The sequence below is a fragment of the Notolepis coatsorum genome (genome assembly GCF_963971535.1).
Source record: "Notolepis coatsorum genome assembly, chromosome: 9".
NCBI lineage: Eukaryota > Metazoa > Chordata > Actinopteri > Aulopiformes > Paralepididae > Notolepis > Notolepis coatsorum.
In genome coordinates, this window is record NC_140173.1 from 84,668,994 (window position 1) to 84,696,859 (window position 27,866).

General features: G+C 41.8%; 2 long non-coding RNA genes across 2 annotated transcripts; one reads left to right on the plus strand and one right to left on the minus strand.

Moving 5' to 3' along the window:
* Window positions 1-467: 467 nt before the first annotated feature.
* On the minus strand, window positions 468-7,599 carry LOC311233970. The gene is made up of 3 exons (XR_014620049.1): window positions 7,516-7,599; window positions 7,130-7,187; window positions 468-727 (listed from the first exon to the last, which is right to left on the minus strand). It is a non-coding gene; the product is annotated as an uncharacterized lncRNA (long non-coding RNA).
* Window positions 7,600-21,806: 14,207 nt separating this feature from the next.
* LOC311234537 lies at window positions 21,807-26,844 on the plus strand. The gene is made up of 3 exons (XR_014620106.1): window positions 21,807-21,879; window positions 23,252-23,372; window positions 26,575-26,844. It is a non-coding gene; the product is annotated as an uncharacterized lncRNA (long non-coding RNA).
* Window positions 26,845-27,866: the final 1,022 nt, after the last annotated feature.

Below are 27,866 nucleotides of genomic sequence, written 5' to 3' on the forward strand. Positions count from 1 at the left end.
TTAGGTATGTAGCCCCCTTTCCAATGAGGTAACATGACATGGTTGGTCTCATTGGAAACCCGAGGTTGTCTAGAATCAAATGGTATCTTTACTTTTGAGCTACCTCAAAATTTGAACGCGTCACAATCTCTGAAAGACAGTGTCGTCAGTGATCCTGCCAGCAATCAAGTACATTGAAAAAAAACACATTTCCCATGATGGGATTCCTTGGGACTTTTTTTCTCTCACTAAAGACATATTGAGGATACAAAATCAGTTGAGTTTGCTAATGTTGCAATTTGTCCTAGGTTTAGCCTAATTCTGGCCTATAATGACTGGACTATAACCCAACCCCCTCCAATGAACAGTTACACCCCCCCCCCCACCTCCAATGTACAGTCCCCCGCCCCACCTACTCAACCTCCACCTCCTCCAATGTACAGTCCCCCGCCCCACCTACTCAACCCCCACCTCCTCCAATGTACAGTTTCTTCCCCCTCAAATGTATATACTCTCCAATGTATATAATGTCATGTGGGGGGCATGTATCGCAGTTCTATGGCCCTCTTCTCCAATTCTGCTTCAACCATTTTTAGTTCCACCATCTTTTCTCTGGCGCTTCCTGAGGGTGTTGGATTTTGTGATGAGCTGGGCCAGGACCAGGACCCAGCCTTCCCGTAGGCGAGGAAGCTGTTATCTCTTGCTTCAACAGACAGAAAGTCCCCAAACTGTTGAGTAATCACATCACCTGAGACAAACAACATAAATACATAATTTAGGTGCATCAGTCAGATACTTTTCATATCAAGAAGCACATTTTCATATCAAGAAACACATTTTATGATAATAAAATGTGCTGAAAACCCCCAGCCCTGCACAATGGTGCGGCCCCTGTTGAGGTCCCTGCTGCGATTGAAGATTTATATGACTCATTTAATTTATTAGGACAATGTTGTCTACTAACTTGGCTAGTGAGTCATCTAGTCTTTATATATGTCTATGGAGGAGACAGTGGCAACATTGTGCTCAGTACTCAGTGAATATGCTCATCGCCCCACAGTGCAGCTCAGGCTGTGTGCTGATTTCCCCGGAACATGTCTATGGGCTGGTGGGACAGCAGGCAGAACCAGGACTCGGTCAGAACCAACAGGTCCTCCGTCTGCTGCTCTGGCTTAAACACAGTACGGCACAGTTTACTACAGACTACAGGCACTTAAGCATTCTTACTCTCACAACAATAATAAATATATTAAATATTAAATTGAATACTTTAAGAAAAAACACATAGCGACACTGAACTGGCAGCGCCCATGGCAAAAACGGGGAAATTACATTTGAGTTTTCAGACAAATAAGCAGGATTTCACATTTGATTATAGGACCATGTCTTACCCAAGGTACACAACAAACAAACTAGGCTCATATTGTTTAACGCTTCATCTCCCCTTTAAGGCCAAAACATGTAAAAAAATAATAATAATAATAATTTTTTATATCGGCCCAATCTTGATATCGGACTGATACCGATGTGTAAAAAAACGGCCATATCGGCCGATATTATATCAGCGGCCGATATATCGTGCATCACTACATGTGCCCAAAACACTGAGCTCAGGCCTTCTCGTGTCGCTGCGCCCCAAGCCACCACGACACGCACACACACCTGTAGAGACATCAGTTGTGAGATGGACAGGTTTGAAACTCAATTCTAAGAAATAAATCAACAGTTCTGGCTTTCCAGATTAATTTATAGATGAGGGAAAGTCAGTAAGTAAGAAAAATGAGGTGGCAGAAAGATTCAACAGATTCTTTGTTAATGTAAACTGGCAGAGGAGATAACCCTGCCACAAGGGGGAGGTGTTTCTAATTATTTTATATAACGAAACACAAGTACCATCTTCTTGAGAAAAACGGATAAAAATGAAATTATGGATACTGTGAACAAACTCAACTGGAAACCTCATATCAAATATGTCAGGACTAAATTGGCACGGAGTGTTGGTGTTTTATGCAAGATAAGGCACATTCTAAACCAAAAAACACTGTATACACTGTACTGTACACTCTTCCTATGGTATACGACTATATGAGCTACTGTGCGGAGGTGTGGGGTAATACCTACAAAAGCACTCTACAGCCAATATGCACCATGCAAAAAAAAGCAATAAGAATAATCAACAATGTAGGATATTATGAACACACCAATAACTTATTTATAAAGCTACAAGCATTGCAATGTATGGATCTAGTGTATTTCAAAACTGCCCTCATTGTATACAAAGCCAGATACAAACTAATCCCAGGCAACATTCAAAAATGGTTCAGAGACAGGGAAGGAGAATATAACTTAAGAGGGAGAGGGAATCTTAGACAACAAATGGTACACACTACGCTGAAAAGCATGTGCATATCGGTGTGTGGAGTGAAGTTGTGGAATAATTTACCTGAAAACATCAAACTGAGTAAACATGTAGCACAATTTAAAAAGCAGCTAAAAAAAACACACATTAGAGAAATACAGAAATGAGTAATGAGGATAAACAAAGTTATGTTATATTGTGTTATGTAGTACTGTACTATATTCACTGCTGTCAAGTGAATCAATTTTATTTGATTTTTTTCTTTTAAATACCGGTATAAGTAAAAGTATATTCTATATTGTAATATACTAAATTATGTTATATCTAGTCAAATTAATGGAAGAACAAACATAAATGTAAGGGGGTAGGGATCAATAAGCTTAGCTTCCCTCTACTCCTTTTTTGGACATGTCTGCTAACCAAACACATTGCTCTTGACCTTTTGTTTATAATTCCATGTAATAAAAACGGAGCTCAACGCATGCATTTTGTAGATCATTGGCTAAATGATTATCCAGTTTGATTATCGTCTACTACGCGCCACCGTACCTGTAGTACTACTGCTTACAAACTGCCTCGCTACTGTGAACCTGCTCTTGTCGTCACGTCACAACTAGATGTTAAATAAACGAGTCTAGATGGAAATAGGGGTCCACGCGCACCCCCCGGAACTTTTTATGCCACCTGATTTTTCTTAATCCTTAAATGTCTACTTTCAGAATCTGCCAGGTGCCAAGCTGAAATAATGTCCGAAAGGCTCCATTTTTAACCCTTTATTGCACCTAACCCAAAACCGAAACATTAAAATGTGATGTAGCAAGAGGCATAACCTTTGAAGTAAACAACATAGAGACAAATCCATACAATTCTGACCGTAGGAATTCAATGGGATGGTTATTTTTGACATGACAACATTTTGACTGTATTTCTGGACAAAAAATACAAAAAATACACAAAAAATGTGTCGACCAATTACCTTTTTTCAAACGCATAGAGTGAATATTTGGTGACAATAATTTTTTTTTTCATTCCTCCAAGTGTTTATTTTGAGATTATATTGGGTACCAAGCTGAAATAATGTCTCAAAGGCTAGTTTGAACCCTTTATAGCACCTAACCCAATTTTTTTTAAATGAAAATATAATGTAGAAGAGGCATAACTTTTGAGGTAGACGACTTACAGAGTGAAAATACATTTTCCCACACAATTTTGATCCTAGGAATTCAAGGGGATGGTTATTGTTGACATTTGACAACATTTTGACTGTATTTCTGGACAAAAACAGCAAGAAATGACCAAACGTGTGTATGACCAACTACCTTTTCATTTTTTAAAGCACATAGTGAATATTCTAGAGTTGAACCTTATATACAGCTCAAGCATTACTGTAGATGAAGCAGTTAAATGTGCGTACAAACTTGGAACATCTGATTAACTACAAGAAGCAGCACTCACCCTCAATTCTCACATTAAAAAGGCATTCAAAGAGTCAAAGGAGCTACCATGGCCCCCAACTGCACACAAGCTGGATGCTGTGAAAATGGATGAACTGCTCCCAGAGCATCTTGTACCATTTCTGAGCTCAGTGGTGACTGGGACACTTGATGAAGAAAAGTGTGAGAAGACGCAGAGGCTGGTCTATTCGATTACACAAGATGTGTGTCGAGTAGGGCTGCACGATTAATAGATTTTTTATCGAAATCGCAATTTGTAATGATGCAATTATCAAATCGCCTGCAATAAAAAAAAAAAAAAAAAAAAATGTAACCAGGAAGTCCCATTGAGAGACAAGATCTCCTTTGCAAGGGAGACCTGGCCAAGATGACAGAAATAACATTTGCAATACATCACACAGCAATAAAAATGTGCGATACATCACACAAGAACATAATAAATGTGCATGTATACAATATACAATACATCACATGTAAACACAAAAACAAAGCAGAATAGTCTACATGATAGTAAAAGTGTATAATACAGGGTAATACAGTAATTTTGCAGTTGGGACCCGACTACAGAAAGCAGCAACATTCTTCTTGTAGGAAGTTATGTAATACAGATTTAAATTCACCAAGAGAGACTGGGGTGTAAGTGGATAATGGTCCTGTAGCCCATTCCATGCCCAAGGTGCGAAGCTTGAGAAAGCTGTTCCTAGCTAACCCTGCTCAAGTCAGAGAAAACATGAGCCGAGTAAGGAAAGGGTGGGGGGGGGGGGCATCTCTCTCTACTGGTTCAATTAATGTAGAAAAATGTTGCACTATAAAAACGAACTGGATAGTTGATAATAAACATTTAACTTCATTAGCTGAAGTATTCTAAAATAATTTAAGCAATTCTCCTTTTCTGTGTGTGCACGTGTCTCATATCTCATTTGATAGTATTTACTGAGGATTGCCAGATAATGTTGATATTTAAACACAAAAAAAATTATAATACAAAATATACATGATCATGCAACATAAAAAAAATTGTTTTAGGAACAGTTTGGGAGAGGGAGGTAATGGGTTTTAGATTGTGTGTTGTGAAGTTTACTTCAGAGAGGGAGAGTAAAGTACAGGGGAAAAAAGGTACCGTTGGGTACCGTACCGGTATCGATTCCCAGGTAAAAAGAAAAATGTTCAGACTCTGTGTCCCGAACAGACCCACCGCGTAGGCCAGATGCAAGCCGCATTTTACAATAAACCTCTGTGGGGCTGCTTAAAAAAAATTATAATCGCAATCGCAATATCTGTCAGAAAAATCGCAATTAGATTATTTCCCAAAATCGTGCAGCCCTAGTGTCGAGCAGCAACTAACAGCAAGTGAAGTGAAACTCCAAAAGCACATCCTCCTGTGTGCCACACTTCGGCACCTCTATCGAAGCAAACAGGTGAGTGATCAACTAACTTATTGCTTATGAGGTCCTACATTGTCATTGCTCAACTATGCTTCATACAGGTATTTGATATTGATACAAAAAAACATTTGTTTATCTTTACAGCTCACAACCATCCTTTCACAACTAGGACACTCGGAGACATACGACTTCAGTATGGAACTTGAGACAGCCATGGCCAATGCTTTTGATGAGATGTCCACCAACATGACCCCTGAAATCACCACTGGCGAGGGAAACACTGTTTTTCACAGCGAGTGGGACAACCTGAACAGAATCACCACCAACGTTCATGGTTCAAATGTGGTAAACAGCGCCGGGGGAATCATGATTCAAGAAGTGAAGGAGAGCCATGTGAGCACCAAGAAAAGGACCCTTCCTCTCTATGACAGGTCATCCAAGATGAGAAGCCTTAAGATCACGCCTCCCGAGACGCTGCCAGAGCTGGCATTCAAAAGAGTTGGCCCCAAATTCCCCAAGAATGCCAACTTTACCCCTGCTGCTGAGGAATTACTGGGCCCCGACTACTGTAGCACACTGCTGGGATTCTACGACTTTACTGGGGAGGACTGTACCAGCGCTTTTAAAGGCAAATGCAAGGTGAATCCCCTGAAGAAGCTGGAAAAGACTCGTAAACTCCACAAAGCTTTCAGGCAGCTTGGTGCAGACTGGATGGTCACTGATGAGCTTCAAGAGGAGATGGAGAGCTTCACATGCATTATGTATGGCCAAGCACGGATGACATCAGTTGACACAGTACGGGTGAAAATTATGAGAAAGATGGTCGGCGCTGACAAAGTCCTGGACTCCAAGTCAAAAGTAGACCTGGAACGCCTGCCAAGGTCTGTCTCATTCCACATGTCCAGCGAGCCTTCTATAAGAGAGCAGACAAGGCAATAATCAAGAGCCCAAAACCACATGATCCAGGCATGGGCTGGGAGAAGACAGGAGAAGAGGAGGTGTTGGAACCGGTCTGGGCAATTGGACCCATCCTCCCTCCTTCTCTTGTTGAGGTACTGGCTCAGAGAGCAGAGTCAGAAGAGCATGCAGCCCTTGACAAGGTGACCGATTACGCCAACAATAACTTTGTCTGTGGGTAAAGTGGATGGAGAGTACGAGCATGAGGATGAAGAGCTGGAGATGGAAGAAATTGAATTAGAAGATCTCTTCAGTGACGATGAGGATGAGTAGTTTAGGTCAGCAAGTTGGTAGTGACATGAAAAGGTAAATGTATTGGTTGTCTACTTCAAAAGTTATGACTCTTCTACATTATATTTTCATTTTTAGATTTTTGGGTTAGGTGCTATAAAGGGTTAAAACTAGCCTTTGGGACATTATTTGAGCTTGGCACCCAATATAATTTCCAAATAAACAGTTGGAGGATTGAAAAAAAAACTGATTGTCAACAAATATTCACTATGCGTTTGAAAAATAAAAATTTAGTTGGTTAGACACGCATTTCTTGCATTTGTTTGCTGTTTTTGTCCAGAAATACAGTCAAAATGTTGTAAAATGTCAGAAAAATAACCATTCCATTGAATTCCTAGGGTCAGAATTGTATGGGAAAATGCATTCATTTGTCTCTGTATGTTGTTTACTTCAAAGATTATGCCTCTTGAGTCTTGCTACATCAAATTTTAATGTTTCGGTTTTGTGTTAGGTGCAATAAAGGGTTAAAAATTGAGCCTTTCGGACATTATTTCAGCTTGGCACCTGGCAGACTCTGAAAGTAGACACTTTAAGGATTAAGAAAAATCAGGTGGCATAAACATTTCCAGGGGGTGCGCGTGGACCCCTATTTCCATCTAGACTAAACCCACGGTTTGATAAACCCAAGTGTGTTCATTGACCCACACGCAAATGAGGTACATATTAACAGTTTACACATTTGATGGTAGAAATCAGTTTGTTACCCTCATACCAAGATGGCGGCGGTCTCGTGACGTCAGAGTGTCTTCGATTTCAAATAAACTTGAGTAAAAGATAAAAGCATAGCAGATAGACAGTGAGATTTGAGATAGATAGATAGGAGGACACAATGTATTAATGTAACAGCTAATACAATTTAAACTTTGCAAACTCCCATACATGTAACGTTATGATAGATCAGCTGTAGCTGTAGCAGAAAACACGAGACTGAGTCGAGTCACCGAGTAAATCGAAATGTTGAAACAGTGCCAAGCCAACACGAACTCAAAAACACTTTAACCTATTGGTAAACAAACGTATTGTTGAAAATATACACTATGACTGCTGTTGTGACATGTTTAAGATCGTATTGACTAGTTTACACACTCACCTTCAAAGTTTCAAACCGCGGCGCTAACGTTAACTTGTTGATCTTAGCTCTGTAAATCGGGATCTTCTTCTCTGCTCCTATTTCCTAAATGTTGTAACAACGCCACCACAAACTCGCAACAGCGCCACTTGTGGCCAAAAATATGACGATAGACAGACAATTGTTAAGCTGCGTACAGTTGAGCGGTGATAGAATGTGATTGGACAAATGGGATTTAGGGGAGGGGGAGGTGACGCAATTCATTAGTCTTTGGGGGAGGGGTGCTTTTAGAAGTGTCTGTCTTTTAGAATTCACAGTTCAAGTGACTACAAACTTTGATTGATTGATTGAACATTTTATTAACAGATTGCAGAATGGGTACAGTACAGTACAGCTCAATACACAATTGTTAAGGGGATGCAGACCAGAGAAAGACTTAATTTCGTCTTGTTTACATCAGGGTCCCCCATTTTCAATTCATCATAACACACATATATGGCTCAGCTTCTTCCCCCAGGCCATCAGAGACTTGAACACTGAACTCTCCACACACAAGCACACATAAGCACACACACACTGTACATGCTCACACACTAGCAGCCACTTTAACATGAGCACACACACACTCATGCTGCACAGGGTCACACTTATGGTCACTTTACAAAAGGAAAGGTCACTTTAAGAATAGTATAGTATAATTTGAGATTGTATAATATAGCATTGTATAGCAGTGTACATTGGGGGGGGGCACTGTACACTGTACAGTGGAATACTGACAAAGCCATACTTGGTCATTTACTGTACAACTGGGGCCAGTTTCGAATTGCAGTCTCCCGTAGGTGTTCTTTGAGTGTTTAGACTGACTGTGTGCGTGTGTGTGTGTGTGTGTGTGTGTGTGTGTGTGTGTGTGTGTGTGTGTGTGTGTGTGTGTGTGTGTGTGTGTGTGAATAAAAAAAAACTTTACAGACAACATTGAGACAAAGCTTCCTGACACATCTCCATCCAAACTCTTGGAAGAACTCATTGAAATCTCATCTGATACCACCTGGAGAGCTAGTTTCAGAGTGTGGTGCTGAGTAAGAAGTATCTTATGATGCAGCAGTTAAGGTGTTGATACCATTCAGCACCACATATCTGTGTGAAGCTGGCTTTTCATCCATGACAGCTCTGAAAACAAAATATAGGGCCAAGTTGAGCCTTGAGGATGACATGCGTGTTGCCGTGTCATTGATTGATTGATTGTAAGGTTTATTAACAGATTGCAGAATGGGTACAGTACAGTACAGCTCAATACATACAATTGTTAAGGGGATGCAGACCAGAGAAAGACTTTCGACTTGTTTACATCAGGGTCCCCCATTTTCAATTCATCATAACATATATGACATACATGACATACAGATAGACAGTACTGCTACATCTATACATTTATGACATATCAGATTTGCAAATACAGTACTGTTTGTGATCTCCCCACGTATTGACCGTATTATTAGCCAGCAGCAGCAGACCTCGCATTGAGCTAGAAATGTCCACTGAGTGAACTAGTGCTTATTTTCTGTATTTATTTATATTTTTTGAGAAATGGTAACTTGGTGATCCTTTTCTGTATTTAAAAAAAATACATGATTTTCTGTTTTTGAGAAATGGTCAAACGTATCCAAATATGCTATTTTTATGGAGAACAGTGCAGCTGCAACAGATAGCACTTTAGTGATCCTTTTCTGTATTTAAAAAAAAATACATGATTTTCAGTTTGAGAAATGGTCACACTTATCCAAATATGCAATTTTTATGGAAAAGTGTGCAGCTGCAACAGATAGCACTTTAGTGATAATTTTCATTATCACTTTTCTCTCCAGAAAAGAGAGTATTTACATTTGACGTAAAAACTGTACATTGGAGGAGGTTGGGTGGGTGGGTGAGGTTGGGTAGGAGGGGTTGGGGGGGGGGGGGGGGGCACTGTACAACTGTACAAGCAAAACTGCACATTGGAATATTGACAACCATACTAGGTAATTTACTGTACATTGGGGGGGGGGGGGGGACAGTGTACAAACAAGCAAAACTGTACATTGGAATATTGACAAAACCATAATAGGTAATTTACTGTACATTGGAGGGGGTTGGGTTAGGACATTTGTAGGGGCCAGTTTCGAATTGCAGTCTCCCGTAGGTGTTCTTTGAGAGTGTTTTTGAAAGTGGGTAGTGATTCACATTCCTTTACAGCTTTGGGTAGGGCGTTCCACATTGATGTGGCATAATTGCGAAACGTGTTTAGTCCCTTGTTTGAGCCGAATCTGGGTTTTACATGATTTGTGGAGCTCCCTCTGGTGTTGTGATCGTGGTATTCACTGACCTTTGGGAAGTATTTTGACATGTACATGGGTACCTTGGTCGTGCAGTGTATCTTGTAGACCAGGCCCATTGCAAGTTGCTGTACTCTGTCGTCTACTCTAAGCCTTCCTAGGTTGGCAAAGTGGGCAGGGGTGAGGTGGGTTCTGGGAGTCAGGTCAAGCAGTAGTCTGACTAGTTTGTTTTGAGATGTTTGTAATTTGGTTTTTAGTGCCTTTGAGGTGTTTTGGTACCATGAGGTGCAAGCATAGTCGTAGTACCCTTGAATGAGTGCTCCTGCCAGAGTCTTCAGGGTATTCTTGTTTACCAGAGAGGAGATCCAGTACAAGAATCGAGTTCGTTGGTTGACTTTTTTTATTACATTGGATGCCATTTTGTCACAGGAAAGATTAGCCTCTAGGATGGAACCCAGGTAGGTAATTTCATCTTTCCTTGTGACAATATTGTCACCCACTGTAACTGAGAAGCCGTCGGTCTTGCTGAGTTTGTTATTTGAACCGAAGAGAATGGACTCTGTTTTGCCCATGTGTAATGATAGTTTGTTGTCGGCAAGCCATATGCAGATTTTGCCTAGTTCTGAGCTGAGGGTTTTTTCAACCTGTAACTTGTTCTTGTCAGAGACCAGCAGGGCTGAGTCGTCCGCAAAAAGGAACAAGTTGCAGTCACAAGCTGACGACATGTCATTTGCATAAATTAGGAACAGTAGCAGACCTAGTATGCTTCCTTGTGGAACACCACAGCTTACTGTGAGGGGGGGGGATAGGGTACCGTTTACCTCCACCATCTGCTCTCTCCCCTCCAGGTAGGATTGCATCCAGCTCACTGATAGATTATCAAAACCAATTGCTTTTAGCTTGTCAATCAGAATGGTGTGATTGACAGTGTCGAAGGCCTTTTGTAGGTCCAGCATGACCATGCCGCAGTATTTGCCCGCGTCCACCTCTTGCTTGATGTGGTCGTTCAAATAGAGAAGGCATGTGTCAGTGGAGTGGGATGTTCTGAAGCCAGATTGGAATTCGTAGATTAGATTTTTATCCGCAAGGTACTTTTCGACCTGTTCGTATACTATTTTTTCCATGACTTTCGAGATGGATGTAAGGATAGAAACAGGGCGGTAGTTGCCTGGGTCTAATTTGCTGCCCTTTTTGTGCAGGGGTGTTACTCTCGCAATTTTGAAGTCCTTGGGGACGTGTCCCTGTTTTATGGAGAGGTTTATTATGTGTGTGATGACTGGGGTGATGGCGGCTGCTGAGTCTCTGAGGAATTTGGAGGGGATGTTGTCATGGCCAGTGGCCTTGTTCGGTTGGAGGGCGCTCAGTTTTTTGAGTACCTCATCTGTAGTTACCATTTCCAGTTTGAAATCGTCTTTGTGGACGCCTAGGTTCTTGTAGTATGCTACTATGTGTTCTACCCCATACTGCCCTGAGTGGGAGGGTAGTTTGTTTATCAGTGTTGTGGCTATGTTTGTGAAGAAAGTGTTTAAGTAATTGGCTACATCCAGTTTGTCTGTGATGAGCGTGTTGTCCGTCTTTATGTTTATGTTTGAGAACCTGATTTTAAGTTTTTTACTGCAGCCTAGTTGATTATTGAGTAATTTAAAAAGTTCATGTGGTTTATTTTTGTTTTCCTCAGTTTTGTCATTGATGATTTTTTTTTAGCAGTTTTTATCATGGAGTTTACGTCATTTTCTTAGTCTGTTTCTTTCTAGTTTGAGTTCAGTCACATGGGCTTGGAGTTCACTGCTTGTGCTTTTGGTAAGCTTTGACTGACTTTTACTTTTACGGTCAGTATTTCAGTGTGCATCCACGGCTCAGCGCAATTTTTTACCCTGGTGGTTCTTAGGGGGGCCATGTTGTTTAGTATTGTTGAGAATTTGGTTTTGAAGCCAAGCCATGTTTCTTCAACCAGTGTACCATTGAGCTCATCTGACCAGTCCAGGCTCTCCAGTTCAAGGTTAAAGGCCTCGCTAGAGTAGGTTTTGAGGTCTCTAGATGTGACTGTTTTGTGACAGCCAGCCTTTTGTTTTAGCTTTTTGCGGGTACAGAATATCATGGCGTTCTATCGCCATGCTCTAAGACAAACTCTAACCTTAACCAACTTCGAAAGAGTGCCTAAGCAGCAAAAAAAAAAGTTAGTGACTGATAGTGCCATCTAGTGGTAAGGTAAAAGTACTGTATTACAACACTCTCACTTAATTTTACAATGGCATTCAAGTCCCTTTAAATAATATTACAACACTCCCACTTAATTTTACAATGGCATTAAGTGCCTTTAAATAATATTACAGCGCCATGCTCTCCTTCATAAAAAGAAACGTCAAGAAAAAATATCTTTTAAACAGCAAAAAAAAAAAAAAATTTACAATGCTTTTACTGGAACTCTTTTTCACATTTTTTCAGACTTGCTTTGACTAGGCAGCGTTCGGCGTTCACCTGTCAAGCACAAATAACCACTCTATTTTACATGTGAATTACCAAAGTGCCACTTAACCCTTTCACTGCCACACGACAGAAGGTTAACCCAAATGAAACAATTAAATTTTTTTTGTATATATATATTGAACAATTAACAATATTCCTGTGAATGCATGAGTACACTGAATGAATACTGAGAGTATTACTGGCACAATAGATCATGTAAATAGAATTCTTACAATTTCTGGATTAATAAACCATCCTCTGACAAGCATGTTCTTGAATAATTTGTGTGTTTTTGAAACTCAATGCCTCTTATCACCTCCGTGGGGGGTGAGTGGGCTAATAATTCACAAATTATATTGTGGTGCAGGTATTCTAGCTAAACAAAACAGTGATAATGACACTTTTGAATGGTGTGAATTTAGTCATTGTTAGTTTATTAACAGATTGCAGAATGGGTACAGTACAGTACAGCTCAATACATACAATTGTTAAGGGGATGCAGACCAGAGAAAGACTTTCGTCTTGTTTACATCAGGGTTCCCCATTTTCAATTCATCATAACATATATGACATACAGATAGACAGTACATCTATACATTTATGACATATCAGATTTGCAAATACAGTACTGTTTGTGATACAAAAGTGTCCAGAAAAAGAGTGTATTTGACGTAGAAACTACATTGGAGGAGGTTGGGTGGGGGCTGTACATTGGAGGTGGGGGGGGACACACACATTGTACACTGTACATTGGAATACTGACAAAGCCATACTTGGTCATTTATTGTACAACTGGGTTAGGACATTTGTAGGGGCCAGTTTCGAATTGCAGTCTCCCGTAGGTGTTTTTTGAGAGTGTTATTGAAAGTGGGTAGTGATTCACATTCATTTACAGCTTTGGGTAGGGCGTTCCACATTGATGTGGCATAATTGCTAAACGTGTTTAGTCCCTTGTTTGAGCCGAATCTGGGTTTTACATGATTTGTGGAGCTCCCTCTGGTGTTGTGATCATGGTATTCACTGACCTTTGGGAAGTATTTTGACATGTACAGAGATACATGAGAAATATTTAGAGAAAGTAGATAGATTTTGGGGGGGAATTGTTAATTCTACTTAAACTTAATGCAACATCTATAATAGTAAATATCATTCATACAGAAAACATGCAACATCTATACAGTAATATAGTAAATGTATCACTCATACAGAAAACATGCAACATCTATTTCTTCAATGAGCCTGTTGGTTGACAGAAATGACCAGGTTTGTAAACAAACATGATATTTATTAACATAAAGGAAGCACAACATGCCACACTTCAGTGGGTGCAACGTTATTCCTATTTTATGCTAAAGGCTTAATGTGTCACAGCAGCACAAACATTCCACACATTTAAGATTCACAAACACAATATTGAAACATAAACACCGCATAGACCACCGTAACACTTCCGGGATTCTGAAATCAGGGAGGAGATTGCGGGGGTCAAATGAATGAATGTGGACGAGAGCCGTGATGTAAGTGGTTGCCGATACGGCTGTGGGGGTGCTAGAGACATGATCGAATAGACGTTTATGCGCCTCGCTCTCCTGAACACGGCGTGACCCATAACTAATCGATCAGAACTAAATCGGCAGAGAAAAAGCCCATTTTAAAGCACCTATTCCGCATGGACATGCGCAGAGTGCCCATGGAGTCTGGACGACGCGAGATGACGCTCGAATGAATGTGGACTGTTCCATCAGAGGGGGGAGCTTCGATGGTCATGTAAGTGGCTACAGACCGCTGCACTTAAATATAAACATTAGTCTACCTGGAGACTCAATGAGGTAATTGTAGATGTCGCCATAAGACGCGTCTGGCCATTTAGTGGGATCATTTTTTCATTATCCTGTTCGGCTGAAAGGACATTGGCCACCGAAGCTCCCCCCTCTGATAGAACAGTCCACATTCATTCGAGCGTCATCTCGCGTCGTCCAGACTCCATGGGCACTCTGCGCATGTCCATGCGGAATAGGTGCTTTAAAATGGGCTTTTTCTCTGCCGATTTAGTTCTGATCGATTAGTTATGGGTCACGCCGTGTTCAGGAGAGCGAGGCGCATAAACGTCTATTCGATCATGTCTCTAGCACCCCCACAGCCGTATCGGCAACCACTTACATCACGGCTCTCGTCCACATTCATTCATATGCTCCCCCCGCAATCTCCTCCCCGATTTCAATGTAACGCGGAAGTGTAGTGGTCTTCGTTAAACACTAAAACTACGATACCCAGAGCTCATCGCGCAAACCGGAAGCGAATATACGTCATCTTTCCTCGCCACGTCCTTTAACTATTCCTCACCGGCAACTTATCTAATTTAAAAGAAAATTAAAACATCTTTTTAAAATCTTTCTTCACATCTAGATTTGTAAATTCCACATAACCTTAGATGTTGTTCTTTAAACATTACGTAGGCCCCTTACCCGCTCGCGAATTGAACGCCACCCCATACGTTAGGCTAAAACCAAAGATTTTCGTCCATCAGCCCGTTTTAAACAGCGTAAATACGACATTTCTCTCCGTTCTTAAAGCAATCAACTTATATACGCCAACTCCCGCACACCTTAGCTAGTATCCCTGCGTTTTTAACAACAATCCGACGGTCGCAACATATTTTAAAACGCATAATATTAGCTAAAACCAAAGATTTTCGTCCATCAGCCCGTTTTAAACAGCGTAAATACGACATTTCTCTCCGTTCTTAAAGCAATCAACTTATATACGCCAACTCCCGCACACCTTAGCTAGTAGCCCTGCGTTTTTAACAACAATCCGACGGTCGCAACATATTTTAAAATGCACAATATTAGCTAAAACCAAAGATTTTCGTCCATCAGCCCGTTTTAAACAGCGTAAATACGACATTTCTCTCCGTTTTAAAGCAATCAACTTATATACGCCAACTCCCGCACACCTTAGCTAGTATCCCTCCGTTTTTAACAACAATCCAAGGTCGCAACATATTTTAAAACACATAATTTGTTGAGCTGGGGACTATAAACAGAACCAGGGTGCACGGAAAGGGCTGTAGCGTATTTCTGTATGCCTAGCCCTGCCCCCAGACTTCAGAATGACCCAATCAAATGTGCCCTATCATTGAAATGCAAATACCAGCAGCTACGTCATGTACCGTCATGTACCGTCATGTACTCCTAGAACCCACCTCACCCCTGCACACTTTGCCAACCTAGGATGGCTTAGAGTAGACGACAGAGTACAGCAACTTGCAATGGGCCTGGTCTACAAGATACACTACACGACCAAGGTACCCATGTACATGTCAAAATACTTCCCAAAGGTCAGTGAATACCACGATCACAACACCAGAGGGAGCTCCACAAATCATGTAAAACCCAGATTCGGCTCAAACAAGGGACTAAACACGTTTCGCAATTATGCCACAACAATGTGGAACGCCCTACCCAAAGCTGTAAAGGAATGTAAATCACTACCCACCTTCAAAAACACTCTCAAAGAACACCTACGGGAGACTGCAATTCAAAACTGGCCCCTACAAATGTCCTAACCCAGTTGTACAATAAAGACCAAGCATGGCTATTCCAATGTACAGCCCCACCCAACCCCACCCCACCTACCCAACCTCCTCCAATGTACAGTTTCCATGTCAAATGTATGTCAGTATTCCAATGTACAGTGCCCCCCCCCTACCCAACCCCCCCCCCCCCCCCCCCCCCCACCTCCAATGTACAGCCCCACCCCACCTACCCAACCTCCCCCAATGCACAGTTTCTATGTCAAATGTATATACTCTTCTTCTGGATTTTTTTAGTATCACAAACAGTACTGTATTTGAAAATCTGGTATGTCATAAATGTATAGATGTAGCAGTACTGTCTATCTGTATGTCATGTGTGTCATATGATGAATTAAAAATGGGGGACCCTGATGGAAACAAGACAAAAGTCTTTCTCAGGTCTGCATCCTCTTAACAATTGTATGTATTGAGCTGTACTGTACTGTACCCATTCTGCAATCTGTTAATAAACTTTTCAATCAATCAATCAATACCACGCCCCTAGACGTCCGCCCCCAGACGTTGCTACTCATCCCAGCTAGTTCATTCGCAGGTTGCGAATGAACTAGCTGGGTACCCAACTAGCTCATTCGCAAAATGATCCTTGCGAATGAACTAGCTGGGTACCCAGCTAGCTAGGTCATCTTTGCGAATGAACTAGTTGGGTACCCAGCTAGTTCATTCGCAAAATGATCCTTGCGAATGAACTAGCTGGGTACCCAGCTAGCTAGGTAATCTTTGCGAATGAACTAGTTGGGTACCCAGCTAGTTCATTCGCAAAATGATCCTTGCGAATGAACTAGCTGGGTACCCAGCTAGCTTATGGCAAGCCGTTTTAACATTTATTCCCATTTTCTAGCTAGCTGGGTACCTAGCTAGCTCATTCACAAGGACAATTTTGCGAATGAACTAGCTGGGTACCCAACTAGCTCATTCGCAAAGATGACCTAGCTAGCTGGGTACCCAGCTAGTTCAATCACAAAGACACATTCGCGAATGAGCTAGCTCACTACCTAGGTTGCAGATATGTCTTTGCGAATGAGCTAGCTGGGTACCCAGCTAGCTAGGTTGTCCTTGCGAATCAACTAGCTGGGTAGCTAGCTAGCTCATTCGCAAGGACCATTTTGTGAATGAGCTAGTTGGTTAACCAGCTAGCTGATGGTGTTTGGGGGCGGAGGGTGTTTGGGGGTGGAACGGAGGGCTGTTTTGGGGCGGAGCAGAGGGTGTTTCGGGGTGGAGGGTGGTTCTGTCAGCTCATTGGTTGACAGAAATGACCAGGTTTGTAAACAAAAATGATATTTATTAACATAAAGGAAGCACAATATGGTAACTCAAGGGTGAGCCAAGGCTTAATGTGTCACAGCAGCACAAACATTCCCCACATTTAACATTCACAAACACTGCATAACGTTAAATGAATGTTATGATGTTATGATGTTATGTTATTATGATGTTATGATGTTATGATGAATTGAAAATGGGGGACCCTGATGTAAACAAGACGAAAGTCTTTCTCTGGTCTGCATCCCCTTAACAATTGTATGTATTGAGCTGTACTGTACTGTACCCATTCTGCAATCTGTTAATAAACTTTTCAATCAATCAATCAATCAATCAATCAATCAATCAATCAATCAAGTCATTGAAATGCAAATACCAGCATCTGCGTCATGTACCACGCCCCTAGACGTCCGCCCCCAGACGTTGCTACTCATCTCAGCTAGTTCATTCGCAGGTTGCGAATGAACTAGCTGGGTACCCAACTAGCTCATTCGCAAAGACACATTAGCTAGCTGGGTACCCAGCTAGCTAGGTCATCTTTGCGAATGAGCTAGTTGGGTACCCAACTAGTTCATTCGCAAAGATGACCTAGCTAGCTGGGTACCCAGCTAGTTCATTCGCAAGGATCATTTTGCGAATGAGCTAGTTGGGTACCCAACTAGCTCATTCGCAAAGATGACCTAGCTAGCTGGGTACCTAGCTAGCTCATTCGCAAAGACACATTTGCGAATAAGCTAGCTCACTACCTAGGTTGCAAATGTGTCAGCTAGCTGGGTACCCAGCTAGCTAGGTAGCACGTGTCTTAGCTAGTTAACTAGCCGGCTTTGTCCCATAGGCTTTACACCAAATTTTGCCTCAGCTAGTAGCTAGCTCATTCGCAAAATGGTCCTTGCGAATGAGCTAGCTGGGTACCCAGCTAGCTGACACATTAGCTAGCTGGGTACCCAGCTAGCTCATTCGCAAGGACCATTTTGCGAATGAACTAGCTGGGTACCCAACTAGTTCATTCGCAAAGATGACCTAGCTAGCTATGGCAAGCCGTTTTAACATTTATTCCCATTTTCTAGCTAGCTGGGTACCTAGCTAGCTCATTCACAAGGACAATTTTGCGAATGAACTAGCTGGGTACCCAACTAGCTCATTCGCAAAGATGACCTAGCTAGCTGGGTACCCAGCTAGTTCAATCACAAAGACACATTCGCGAATGAGCTAGCTCACTACCTAGGCTGCAAATGTGTCAGCTAGCTGGGTACCCAGCTAGCTAGGTAGCACGTGTCTTAGCTAGTTAACTAGCCGGCTTTGTCCCATAGGCTTTACACCAAATTTTGCCTCAGCTAGTAGCTAGCTCATTCGCAAAATGGTACTTGCGAATGAGCTAGCTGGGTACCCAGCTAGCTGACACATTAGCTAGCTGGGTACCCAGCTAGCTCATTCGCAAGGACCATTTTGCGAATGAACTAGCTGGGTACCCAACTAGTTCATTCGCAAAGATGACCTAGCTAGCTGGGTACCCAGCTAGTTCATTCGCAAGGACCATTTTGCGAATGAACTAGCTGGGTACCCAACTAGTTCATTCGCAAAGATGACCTAGCTAGCTGGGTACCCAACTAGTTCATTCGCAAAGATGACCTAGCTAGCTGGGTACCCAGCTAGTTCATTCGCAAGGACCATTTTGCGAATGAACTAGCTGGGTACCCAACTAGTTCATTCGCAAAGATGACCTAGCTAGCTGGGTACCCAACTAGTTCATTCGCAAAGATGACCTAGCTAGCTGGGTACCCAGCTAGTTCATTCGCAAGGATCATTTTGCGAATGAGCTAGTTGGGTACCCAGCTAGTTCATTCGCAACCTGCGAATGAACTAGTTGGGTACCCAGCTAGTTCATTTGCAACCTGCGAATGAACTAGCTGGGATGAGTAGCAACGTCTGGGGGCGGACGTCTAGGGGCGTGGTACATGACGTAGCTGCTGGTATTTGCATTTCAATGATAGGGCACATTTGATTGGGTCATTCTGAAGTCTGGGGGGCAGGGCTAGGCATACAGAAATACGCTACAGCCCTTTCCGTGCACGGTTCTGTTTATAGTCCCCAGCTCAACAAATTATGTGTTTTAAAATATGTTGCGACCGTCGGATTGTTGTTCAAAACGGAGGGATACTAGCTAAGGTGTGCGGGAGTTGGCGTATATAAGTTGATTGCTTTAAAACGGAGAGAAATGTCGTATTTACGCTGTTTAAAACGGGCTGATGGACGAAAATCTTTGGTTTTAGCCTAACGTATGGGGTGGTGTTCAATTCGCGAGCGGGTAAGGGGCCTACGTAATGTTTAAAGAACAACATCTAAGGTTATATGGAATTTACAAATCTAGATGTGAAGAAAGATTTTGAAAAGATGTTTTAATTTTCTTTTAAATTAGATAAGTTGCCGATGAGGAATCGTAAAAGGACGTGGCGAGGAGAGATGACGTGTGTTCGCTTCGGGTTTGCGCGATGAGCTCTGGGTATCGTAGTTTTAGTGTTTGTGAATGTTAAATGTGGGGAATGTTTGTGCTGCTGTGACACATTAAAGAACAACATCTAAGGTTATGTGGAATTTACAAATCTAGATGTGAAGAAAGATTTTGAAAAGATGTTTTAATTTTCTTTTAAATTAGATAAGTTGCCGATGAGGAATTGTAAAAGGACGTGGCGAGGAGAGATGACGTATGTTCGCTTCGAGTTTGCGCGATGAGCTCTGGGTATCGTAGTTTTAGTGTTTGTGAATGTTAAATGTGGGGAATGTTTGTGCTGCTGTGACACATTAAAGAACAACATCTAAGGTTATGTGGAATTTACAAATCTAGATGTGAAGAAAGATTTTGATTTCTGTTAAATTAGATAAGTTGCCGGATAAATTGCTATCGTTTTACCGGAAGTGGTCACGGACTCACGGCTTCTCAAACTACATTGTTCTACCGTCAACAATGTATTGAATGATCGGGAGAAACACACATCAAAATGGGTGAGTAAATAAGCTGACAATATTAGCATAGATGAATAAATAGCTAACGTTATCCAGTTGACATTACAGATCATAGCTTTCATAACGTCAGCTAACGTTAACGAAAGTAGAGTAGGTAAACACGTTCATGTTAGCTGTACTGGTTGTTCATAGCTTGCTAGCTAGCTAACGTTACCTAACGTTAGTATATCGATAGCCTAATTTAACGTTAGCTATTTATCCATACTCTAACTACAGTAAATGTCTGGATGTAACAGTACTGTATATCTGTATGTCGTGTATGTCATGATGAATTGAAAATGGGGACCTGATGTAAACAAGACTTTCTATCTCTCTGTTATGCAACCCCAATTAGCAGTTGTTTTTACTGTATTTATTCTGCAATCTTAAATAAACAAATCAAACCTTAGCTAATTTCCCCCCATGATGTGATTGATTGAAAACGTTATTAACAGATTGCAGAATGGGTACAATACAGTACGGCTAAATTCACACAAGTACTAAAGATGCAGTTTATGACATAAAGATATACAGTACTTTGTAAGAAAACGAGATAATAAAATATATATACATCCGAAGGGGACTATATTATTCTCATGTACAATGAAGTTGTGATATTTTCTGTATTGTCGCAGTGAAAGGGTTAACCCGTTGGTAGTGTGGTAGTGAAAGGGTGTATGTATCTAGCTTTTTAAATCCATTTCAAGGTACATTCACACACTGTCATACTTTTGTTTCTGAAAGACAACTACTGTTTCATATTGTGTCAGATTCTCAGATAGTGGTCCCCGCCACAACCGTGTCACCTAGTACTTTCTACAAGCTGGGCAATGACTCCTTCAAACTGGTGGCCCAGAAGATGAAGTGGGACGAGGCCAGGAGGCAGTGCCAAGCAGACGACGCATATCTGGCCAATATCCTGAACCCGATAATACAAGCCTTCATTACCCTGCAGATCCATAAGTTATTATCCATAAATTATTATTATTATCTCTGTGTGTGGCGTTAGGCGCTGAGCGTGGCACGAATAAATTATTTTTCAGCCCGCTTTTGTATCGTGCATAAGAACACAAATACTCTCGATAATCTATAGTTTATTTGAAAACTATTCATAAATCAGCCGGAAAATGACAATGTGTTTTGTGTATTCCAGTAAATGGCTATTTTCGTGGAATTTCTCTGAAATTACTAGAACTCTCCGAAACTATACTCGTATTCAAAACGGTATAAAACGGAAATGTACTGATGAAAAAACAATCCGTTTTGTACATCTTTGACTGCAAGCAAGTCATTGATAAGCGACGGGTGTATTAGACACATAGCCATAATTTAAGATATAGTTTATGCATTCGCAAATGTGCTCGTCCTCCCATTGATTAACGTGGTGGCATCCAAGCGATAAATTGTCATATCCGGCTGGCAACCAATGTGTTAACCCTTTCACTGCCACACGACAGAAGGTTAACCCTTTACTATCACGCAACCGACGGCGATGCTCCATCATTAGCTCTGCATCCGTGGAGCTAATGATGGAGCATCGCCGTCGGTTGTGTGATAGTAAAGGGCTAACCTTCTGTATTGTCACAGTGAAAGGGTCAAGGACACTGGGTCAGACAGTTGTTTGTTCACAGAGGATCTTGTTCTCTCTTGTGACTTCTCTTTTCTCAGACTGGCGGCCAGTTCAAGTGGGTGGACAACTGGCCTCTTTCCTAGTCAAGTCAAGTCAAGAGTTTTAATTGTCACGGCATACAGGTATACAATGAAATGCGGGTGGTCTTGCCCGCAACGATGTGCAATACAGTGGTACAACATATAATAGAATCCAATAAAAAAAAAAACATAGTGCAATAAACAGGTACAGGTAACATGGTGTGACATCTCGGTATCTGTACATAGTTATTTACAGAGCATGAAGGACATGCTACACCAAATGGGGGAGAAACGAGCCTACAATGAACGACGCCTGTGTCAGGGCTCTACAGTGCGAGCAAATTGCTCGCATATGCCCCTAAAAATATGTGTGTGCGAACCTGCAAAATCAAGTACTCGCACGGCGTGCGAGTGGGGCCGGCGAGTGCAGAGTACAGCCTCATTCGTCCTTTTTTTTCTCCGCTGCGAGAATCGTTAAAAAACTACAAGTCCCACAGTTCACAGCCGCATAAACGTTCCAATCACAGTAGAGTTTCCTGTGGTCACGCGACTGGAAACTGAAAGCAATTTTTAGCGTCAGCATAGATATATCTATGAGCGTCAGTGTCTGAGTCAGACAATACAGCCATGTATTGCCCATTCATTTTTATTTTGCGCGAAAGATACCGGAGAATGAGAAGTCAGGCGAGGCAGCTCATGTTACAGAGGTGATAGTTAACCAAGATACTGACGCTAGCCAGCATGCTAGCGAGGCTACACCCACTACTACCCCCACTGTAGCACCCAATGTACCCACTGTAGCTAACTAGCTAATGAAGCTACACCCAATGTACCCACTGTAGCTAACGAAGCTACACCCAATGTACCCACTGTAGCTAACGATGCTACACCCACTGGAGCCGGAGGGAAGACATACAAATTTAACGTGAATTGGCTAAACATTTTCCCATGGCTAGAGTTGGAAAACAATGTCATGTTTTGTAAATATTGCAGAAACAGGCAGGCAATACGCCCTTTGTGTCGGGAAACCCGCACCTGAAGAGATTCGGTAGTAAAACACAACGTCTCGCGGCGGCACATCCAGTCATCCAGTGTAGAGATTTGTACATATTGAGAAAGGAGAGACCATCCTTGTGAGTTTGTTTAGCACACACACACAGTGTGGGCCAGTGACTTTGGTGCTATTGCACAGTTCCGTTCCCATTTGAACATGCACATACAGAGTACTACTATACATGTACATTTATTTTTGTTTAAAAAATGTGAGTTTGTTTAGCACACACAGTGTGGGCCAGTGACTTTGGTGCTATTGCACAGTTCCGTTCCCATTTGAACATGCACATACAGAGTACTACTATACATGTACATTTATTTTTGTTTAAAAAAATGTGAGTTTGTTAATAAACTCAGTTACTAGAAAAAAATTCACTGTGCTCCTAAATTTCTTTGTGTGCTCCTAAATTTTTTCATTTAGGAGCACCTGTGCCCCTAATGAAAAAGGTTAGCGTAGAGCCCTGTCTACATGGACGTGGACCGAACGTGGAAGACGGCAGCATGCAGCAACAGCCACTACTCTCTCTGCAAGAGGTCACCAGGTCTGAATATCTCTATATAATAATAATAATAATAATAATAATAATAATAATAATAATAATAATAATAATAATAATAATAACTTAATTTGCATAGCACCTTCACAGCAGTAATGTAGACATAATGGACATAAAATAGACATAGGCATAATATTAGCATGCAATTAGCATAAAATAGTGCAATAGTGCAGTGCAATAAAATCGCTAAATTTTCCAGTACAATAATCACTGTGCATGTAATGAGTATAAGTAGCAGAGTGTATTAAAAGGCTACGGTGAACGAGGTACGTATTTAGCTTACTTTTGAAAATATTTAGTGATCTAGCCTAATGTCCATAGGGTGTTCCATGGCTTTGGTGCATCATTCGCAAAGGCTGCCTCCTTGATTTTCTTTTGGCTGTGGTTGGGAACCTTCAATAAACCAGTAGTCATTCATTAATTTGGCCGTCCTCAGACGGGTTCGCCAGTGGAGATTCCAATCATCCCGATCCTCCATACATCCGACCAGTTGCGTAGGGCTCTCCACACCTGCGTCCTTCCTCAGTATGTCTACATATGTTAGCGTGGGACATCCTCTTGGTCGTCGCCCGTGTGTTGGCTCCCAGAGCACTAGCTTGCTAGTCGGAAGTACGTGGTGTCGGTGGCAGTGACCTGCAAGTTTCATCCTCCTGGATGCCACCTTGTCGCTCAGCCTTGGTAGTCCCCCGTACAGATGCTTGTTGGTTACATGCTCATTCAGTACGCAGTTTCCCGCCTGATCTCAAACCTACCGAAGTCGGCCCATGTCACCCCACTTCTTAGGGACCTGCACTGGCTCCCCATTGCCGCACGAATCCGCTTCAAGGCCCTCGACCAGGCATATCGTGTGGCAAAGGGAACGGCTCCCGCCTACCTCCGGTCAATGGTCTCTAACTACACACCCTCAAGACCCCTATACGCTCTGCATCTTCCAGCTGCCTCAGACCTACTCCTATCCAAGCTCCGGGAGGGTCATCAAAGAGAAGCCGCCTATTCTCAGTCCTTGCCCCATAATGGTAGAACGAACTTCCCACCACAGTTAGGACAGCCGAAACTCATCCAATCTTTTGCTGTCGACTAAAGACACACTTCTTCAACCAATATCTGAAATACAATTAATAAATATATCTAACCCTAACTAACCTTACTGTCATGCACTTGTCCTAATATACTAACCCAGTGGTTATTCCTAATACCATTATTTATTGTTAACTTGTACGAAAGGGGTACTAGAACTAGCAAACTCTTCCACACAATTCTCAAACAATGCAAGGGGAATTGAGAACATAATAACTAACATTCTCACATAGCAAGTGAGAAAATGAAGAACAACTGTGAAAATTAAGAACAACTGTATTTCAGCAAATGTACTTCATTCAAACACTCTCTGAATGAACACTCTCCATATCTCTCTCACACTCTCTCCATCTCACACACTCTCTCTCTCTCTCTCTCTCACACATGCACAAAGTGTAACAGGCGAGGGATAATACAGTTCAAACAAATAAGTGTATTTCTCTGTCTTGTCAGATTCTATCTCTCCCCCACTGTGTCTCTCCCTCTCCATCTCTCTCCCCCCTCTCTCTCCTCTTTCTCTCTCCCTCTATCTCCTTCCCTTTCTCTCTCCTTCTCTCTCCCTCTCTCTCCTTCCCTTTCTCTCTCCCTCTCTCTCTTCCCCCTCTCTCTCCCCCTCATTCTGTCTCTCTCACACACACACACAAATTTTGCGTGGGCTGATCCATAGTGGGCGAGTGCCTGCGGTCAACCGCGGTGGCGATCAAACTAAAATATTTTTATTGTTTGCGGTTAATTTGCGACCTGGTTAGTTAAAATACAAATATAATTAGCATAATACCGCCGATATCCTGCATCAAATCCCGACTCTTTCCAGAGGGATCTTCTTCCAATCAAATAAAGTCTAATCCGACGGCAGTAACAGCATAAGGATGAATGAATAGTGATGTGGATGTAAATCAACAAAACACTTGTAGTTAGGGCTGGGCGATATGGCCTAAATATGATATCACGATATTTTCTGACCTTTCGGCGATACACGATACACATCACGATGTTTTTCTTTTTTACCCCAAACAATTCATTATGAGGCTTACCAAGACAGTATTTGAGTTTGCAAGCTAACATTAAAGACAAAATAAAATACCCATGCATTTAGCATTTTTATATTAGATTTAGATTATTAGATTATATATTGCATATGAGATATTATATGATTTAGATATGAAATATGATGAATTGAAAATGGGGGACCCTGATGTAAACAAGACTAAAGTCTTTCTCTGGTCTGCATCCCCTTAACAATTGTATGTATTGAGCTGTACTGTACCCATTCTGCAATATGTTAAAGTTTTAAATCAATCAATCAATAAATAGCATTTTAGCATTTTTATGAAACTACTGTATATATGTATGTCTCTAAATGTTTTGATGAATTGAAAATGGAGGACCCTTATGTAAAAAAGCCGAAAGTCTTTTTCTGGTCTTCATCCTCCTGTACTGTATTGTACCCATTCTGCAACCTTTTAATACAGTTTTCATTCATTCATTCTGACGGAAACATAATCATTTTGATTGACAGTCGAGTCTGCCAATGACGTCACACCGCTTGCACCCGCCCTGCTGTTCTTAGCACCAATCGGCAAGCGTTTGACTTCCTGAATGTCCCGTGTGCTAAACATCAACAAAGCTACTAACGTTAGCTCCCCGCGGCCGTCGAGTAGGAGACCAGTGCTTGACTAAATGAGGCATAATGATTTTACTACAACGAATGTTATAATAAAAGCCTTTCCATACATCTGTCTGATTGAAAACTTTATTAACAGACCGCGGAATGGGCATATCTCAGCACAGGCTGAGATATGAATGAGTAACGTGTGGACAGATTGACGCGACACAATCCTCTTGGGCAAAACATCACGATATCCACGATACGTTGAAAAAGTGTATCGTTAATGAACTGTACCCGATATTTATATAATATCGTCATATCGCCCAGCCCTACTTGTAGTCCATTCTAGAAGTGACGGAAGGCTTTGAGAAACGAGTGTTCAGTCGCTCGGTATAGTGTGTGGCTACTTACCAGCTTTCGCTATGCGAAACTTAATTTAGTCTCTTGAAACCTGTTTTTTCATGCATTAGTATTATCTCATCCCGATTCTCCTTATTTCAGGTGAGTGGCACTGGATCGACAACAGCGTCGTGGACTACACCAACTGGAAAGTCGGGTATCTCATGATGCAGCAGTTAAGGTGTTGATACCATTCAGCACCACATATCTGTGTGAAGCTGGCTTTTCATCCATGACGGCTCTGAAAACAAAATATAGGGCCAAGTTGAGCCTTGAGGATGACATGCGTGTTGCCTTGTCAAAGATCTCCCCACGTATTGACCGTATTATTAGCCGGCAGCAGCAGACCTCGCATTGAGCTAGAAATTTCCACTGAGTGAACTTGTGCTTATTTTCTGTATTTATTTATATTTTTTGAGAAATGGTAACTTGGTGATCCTTTTCTGTATTTAAAAAAAATACATGATTTTCTGTTTTTGAGAAATGGTCAAACTTATCCAAATATGCTATTTTTATGGAGAACAGTGCAGTGCAGCTGCAACAGATAGCACTTTAGTGATCCTTTTCTGTATTTAAAAAAAATACATGATTTTCTGTTTTTGAGAAATGGTCACACTTATACAAATATGCTATTTTTATGGAAAAGTGTGCAGCTGCATGTGCAGCTGCAACAGATAGCACTTTAGTGATAATTTTCTGTAATTATTAATGCTATTTGATTTACTAATAACTACAAGCAGTGTAATGTCAACAGTACTAAGCCATTTAGACCTGAAACACCTGTTCTGTATCGTTAGTGGCTTAGCTTGGCATCGCCTTCTGCACTATCTCGCGTACGTGCACGCGTACTGAATAAACCACAAATGTACCTCTAATACCAGTATTAGTCTGACCACACCCCTCATCAGCTTACCTTCATAAGCAGGTGTGTGGTCACCTGCTCTCCTCCTTCTCGCTTTCACCACAAGGAAGAGGTGCCTCGGTAGATCCCCACACTTGACACCATGATGGAAGAAATTGGATTAGGAACAGCTTGGGAAACAAGGATACGTTGACATCATATCTTTATTTTCTCTCTCACTTTTTTCGAGAAAATACGGCGATATTGTCTTCGTACTGGAGTGTCTAGAAGATGATGATTATTCTACAAACCCTCCACCGGTTTTCGTATTGGGAGCACGCCGCTGCATGCTTCTCAACTGCAGTTCCTTGCTGTGTTTGTCAGGCCACAGCTGAACTGTCGGACATGCCGCTGTTGTGAGGAGCGGTGCGTTCCAGGTTGGGTGAGTAGTGTTTGCTGGCGGGCTCCACTTGTCTGTTAGTGCTATGGGGGCTACTAGACGAAGTTTATGGAAACCGGCCCCAGGCTAGGGTCCTTTGTTTAGCCGTCTAGG